Genomic DNA, 6,360 nt, shown 5'->3' on the forward strand with positions numbered 1-6,360 from the left:
GGGTGATCATAATGTATACAGGAGGAAGAGAGAAGATCATAGTTGATCGGAATGTTGCTATAATGGTGGAGTGGGACCCAAAGAATGGTGATAAAATGTATTAGTATGTAGGGAGGAGGGAGACCCCATATACTGGTGATCAATTTGTATCTGTGTATAGGGAGGTAATATGTATCTGTAAAAACGAAAGGAGAATGGACCCCATATATTGGTGTTTGGAATATACTAAATGAGGGAGCTGATAAACTGATGATCAATACATAGGGGGGTGGATGGGACCCCATTGTCCTGTATCCTTCCCTCAATATTTCTGCAGTCAGCACAATCACACTGCAGGCAGAAAACAGCTGCTCTTTGTAACTTCTGAGAAGTCACAGGGTAAACCTTACTGACAGTGTGATGTATTAGAGATAAGATACTATTTTCTTGTCTCAATAACGCTGGGATGCTGGTTTATTTTCTCCAGCCAGAAAACAATTTATTTTTTTTGTTTTGTAAGTGAATGCCTAAAGAACACTGGAATAATTGAACTACAGGAATGATTATAGTACTGTGTTTTTAGCAGGTGACTTAATGTTTCCTGTTCATAAAGTCAGATTTAAAGCATGAGATTTGGCTCTCAGGGAACACAACTCTGCCAGACTGCAAATAACAATCAGATGAAGAATTCGGTTTTTTATATCTCATTGCTAACTGCATTATTAACATTTTACTGATGTGGCTTAACTTATCGATAAGAATGTAACATGAGCGCCTATATCTTTTTATCCCGTGTAAAATAAATTGCAAACTGCACTAAACTAATTCTACAATAAATGGATCTTATTAAATTTAAAAAAAGGAAAATCCTAAACCAATTCAATCCGTGCTCATTCAGAAAAAGAACAGATATAGAGGATCCAATTTTCCATCTGGGTTCGGAGCCAAAGGAGACACTTTCATTATTCAAGGCTCTTCCATCTGGATATGACTTCAGCTGGGTATTATTCACATTTTATTTACTTTTTTGTTATTTACTGTACAAACTCTTATAGCATTGTTCAACTCCAGCTCCGATCACAATGCTATGTTCACTTTACTGCTGCACTGTAACAACAACACATATTACAAATTATATATATATATATATATATGTGTGTGTGTATGTGTCTATATATATATATATATATATATATATATATATATAATGATTATAATGAAATAACAAAACGATATATATATAGTTTTGTTATTTCATTACAATAATTATATATATACATATATATATATATATGTATATATATATATAATTTTTATATTTTTAAGACGCACTAAATTTCTAATAAAAATATAGTTTTTACAAATGTAAATATTTAATCATGAAAAGCACACTCCTACTGATTTCCTAATTCTACACGTGTCTGGACAATTCAAGTTAACATTGACACAATTTATTGATTTATTAGATTAGCAGAACCACCTATGGTTTTTTTCTATGTATCTGTCCAAGTACTCGAGCTGTAATAGAATCGGGTAATCAGGCTATTAAAGTATTTACTGAACTATTTAGTGTATAGGAAAAAATTAAATAAATACAAACCGGCGGTATAAGTGTAAAAGGTTAAAAATATCCTAGATTTGGATGGAATTTTGACTTTACGAAATTTAGACGTGTCTTGCGAAATTCGAATATACATTTCCAAAGACGACTATTAAAATAATTACAAATCGAATTATATAGGTTTTTAAAGGCAAATAAAAGACATAAATCGGAGTATATGGGTGTCAGTGTAGTTGTCAGCAGTCCCAGATCATCCTCCATACACACCACTCCTCAGCCTGAAGCCGACACTTCCATCTATGCAGAAATAAAGCACTCATATAACAGTTTATTATGGAAATGATGCGATTTACTATAGGTGGAGAGACAGAAATCTAGATGATTAGATGGACAGACACACATTCTTTCTATTTAATTTTCAGAGTAGATTTACTATAGGTGGAGAGACAGAAATCTAGATGATTAGATGGACAGACACACATTCTTTCTATTTAATTCTCAGACTTGCATTTTGTTTTATTTGTTGTTTTTCTTTTGTTTGTGTTGTTTTGGTTTTGTTTTATCAGTAATCCACCCTTTTCCTTGTCTTGTTTAAAGGGTTAATAAAAACCAAATATTTAGAGCCTGGCTCCATACTGCTGTTGTTCGCATCCTATTTGTATATAGTAAGGTTAATGAGTAACTATTGTGGCGCTGGTGGGTAGGAGAGGAGGGAGTCATATCTGTGGATTATCCTGTGTATTACTCACCTGGCGCCTCGCTTGATATCCCCAATCATTTTATGGCTCTTCATCTTCTTCAAAGCTGCAGGGGAGGATTAGCGGAGATTGTGCTGTCCCCCACTGCCACCTTGTGCTCAATCGTGGAACTGCTCCTGTCTCCAAGGGGGCTGCCTGCTCTGCTTTCTGCAGAATTTAGTACAGAGACACTTGGGAATGTAAAGCTGACAACATGCTGCAGCGAAATTCGTTGGTGGAATTTTGGGATTTTTACTTTTCAGCCAGGAAAGCCGTCAACAGGAAGGTGCAGGAAAGGATGTGCAGTATATCTCTAAATTACAGCTCATTGGCCTCCATAGAGAAAAATAGTTTATTTATTGATGTTTTTTGCAAAGGCTGATAAGGGAACAGCTGTGTATTCGTGTGTGTAGAACATTATTAGAGTGCTATAGTTCCATTGTACAGTCACTCCTCAATATCTCTGCTTATGTCCGAGGCTCATGTCTGTATAGAGTATATATATATATGTATAAAAACATCTATATGGTATGTATACAGTACATATATAAAAAAAACTATGAAGCATCTATATAGTATGTATACAGTATATATATATAAATAAATATATAAATATATATATATATATATATTTATTTATATATATATAGAATCATCTATATAGTATGTATATATATATATATATACTTATGCTTTCTTTTATCAAAAGTTTAAAAAGAAATAAATCAGAGCACTTTTCCCCCAATATACATTTAAGCACATCTGAAGTTATAAAGAGAAAATGGTAAAGTTCTTTCTGATAAATAGACCCCTAGCACACATTGTTTTAATATTAATTTATATTATATATAGCGCCAGCGTCTTTAGTTGCGCAGTCTAAAGGTATTACAGAATAGAAGGTAGTACAGGTAATAAAAATGATTGTAAATAATATTTATAATTAATTAAAAATAATTAATTATTATTTATAATAATAATAATAATAATAATAATAATAATAATAATAATACAACATTAGAGATAAAAGCCATTTGTATAATATGGTTTACATGTAGGATGGAACCCTAGAAGAAGGGACATTGCAGAATTATTATGCATTAATGATACAATACAGATAGTATTGATGGTATAATTTTATATTTAATTATGATCCGTGTAATATGCAGCACAGTATAGTAGAGATGCTATAATATACAGCTGAATGTAATGCACATATCTCAGGCTTTTCATGTACACAGAGCCTCCATAGGATTAATACATAGGGCGCTATAGCAGGCGTAGGTCAAACCCATTACCAGCAGTTGCTACCAGTTCAGCAGCTCCCTGACCTCTTCCAAGGACGCTTTTAACATTTTCTACTCTAGTCCATGTACAAAGCACACTGTGTCAGCTGCAATTAATGTCAATTATAATTACCAAGCAGATAAGTACATTCGATGTAATCATTTATGGACACCTTATTATGCAGTAAATGATTTAATTGTGCAAATGAAAGGTAATTCTGAAAAACAATGGCTGCGCCCTCTCCGCAGACAACAAAATACATTTGCATGCAGTGTCCTTCTTATATGTTAACAAGCAAAAATAGGAAGTTTTAACTCCATGATACCTAAGAATTAATAAGTGAATAATTTGTTACTTAAACTTTGTATACACCCCGTTCCAAACAATGAGAGCTGGAGTTATATAGAAACACCTGGTTATTTGAGTCATGAAATCAATGCAAAGTATTTGTGTCTAATACAATATCACTGCCACTAAAACAAAATTATCACAGCACCCAATGCTATATCACAGAAATGACTGTTATATATGAGCACATACTGTATATATATATTAAAATGTAATTGTGTGTAGACACCTAAGAGAGCAATCAAATAATTAGCTTACCACAAGTATATTAATATTTACTTTATCAAAGCAAATGTGTTATTTTCAGATATCAATGGGCATACAAAAAAATGTCTTTTACATATTAAAAGATCAATATAGGGGCTTCTGGAAAAGCCTGAAGTGTAATCTTTATTTTTTATAAAGCAACTTTTATTTGTTTTTTTAGGGTATAGATATTATCTTTATATATGGATATATAGAGAGAGGTAGAAAGATAGATCAGTATCTCTCTCTCTCTCTTTCTATTTATAAATATATATATATATATATATATATATAGAGAGAGAGATAGAAAGATAGATCAGTCCCCCTTTTTCTATTAAATATATATATAGATATAGAGATATATAGGGAGAAATAGAAGAATAGATCAGTCTCCCTCTTTTTCTATGAATTACATATAGATATATATAGCGAGAGATATAAGAATATATCAGTCTCTCTCTCTTTCTATGAATTACATATAGTTATATAGATATATATATAGAGAGGAATAGATAAGTCTCCCTCTCTTTTTAGAAATTACATATAGATATAGATTTATATATATATATATATATATATATATATATATATATATATATAGGGATAGAAGAATAGATCTGTCTCTGTCTCTCTTTCCATGAATTACATATAGATAAATAAAGAAAGATATAGAAGAATAGATCAGTCTCTCTCTTTCTAAGAATTACACATAGATATGGGAATATATACAGAGATATAGAAGAATAGATCAGTCTCTCTCTTTCGATGAATTACATATAGATATGGGGATATATAGAGAGATATAGAAGAATAGCTCAGTCTCTTTTTCTATGAATTATATATAGATATAGAGATATATGTAGAGATATCTCTCTCTCAATGAATTGCATATAGATATAGAGATATATAGAGGGATATAAAAGAATAGCTCAGTCTCTCTCTTTCCATGAATTACATATAGATATGGGGATATATACAGAGATATAGAAGAACAGATCAGTGTCTCTCTCTTTCCATGAATTACATATAGATACAGAGATATATAGAGAGATATGGGAGAATAGATCAGTCTCACTCTCTTTCTATGAATTACATATAGATTTAGAGATATATAGAAGAATAGCTCAGTCTCTCTCTTTCCATGAAATACATATAGATATGGGGATATATACAGAGATATAGAAGAACAGATCAGTGTCTCTCTCTTTCCATGAATTACATATAGATACAGAGATATATAGAGAGATATGGAAGAATAGATCAGTCTCACTCTCTTTCTATGAATTACATATAGATTTAGAGATATATTGAAGAATAGCTCAGTCTCTCTCTTTCTATGAATTACATGTAGATATAGATATATAGAGAGATATAGAAGAATAGATCAGTCTCTCTCTATCCATGAATTAAAAATAGATATAGAGATTTATATATTCTCTCTCTCCCAATGAATTACATATAGATATAGAGATATATATATGTAGATATCTCTCTCTATGAATTACATATAGATATAGATATATATATATATAGAGATATCTCTCTCTCTATGAATTACATATAGAGACATAGATGACTATAGATGATGACACAGAATGTTGGCCCTGGTGGTGCAGGGCAGAGGAGCAGTCATTAATCTTGTCCATGGTGTGATAAATGAAGGGCTGTAAGTCCTGGCTGTGGGGGTAGATGTAGAGATATGGAGCAGGAGCCAAGGACAGACAGACAGAGACACTGAGCACTCACAGGCGGCTCCTGTACTCCTATCTGTCATTGGGACTCTTGTGATTGTGGACGAGCAGGGTCCTGGACAGCTCACATGTACAACTAGCTGATAAAGATCTAAATGGCTATAAAAAGCACCTTAAATAGCACTCATCCTTTATGTAAGTGACTCCTAGAAGCCCTTTCCCTTGGCGTCCATAGCCGCACGTAAACCTCCACTGTTTATTATTATTATAGTCTGCACTTTATGGATTCCATTGAAGTCAGTTATAGGCATTTTGTATTGCCGAACTGCGCAATTAAAGCGCTAAAAAAAGGAAAACCACTGACTGTACAGATCAAAAAGTATATCAAAGGTATATTAAAAAAAAAATCAATTGAAAGGGAATGTGGATAAGTGCAGGAAAACAGAGCTTGGGTTGCTGTACAGGATCCAGGGACTTGCAGTGGATCTGAGAAATAAAACACACTTTTCATTTG

Source organism: Pyxicephalus adspersus, chromosome 6 (genome assembly GCF_032062135.1).
Source record: "Pyxicephalus adspersus chromosome 6, UCB_Pads_2.0, whole genome shotgun sequence".
In the NCBI taxonomy this organism is placed as follows: domain Eukaryota; kingdom Metazoa; phylum Chordata; class Amphibia; order Anura; family Pyxicephalidae; genus Pyxicephalus; species Pyxicephalus adspersus.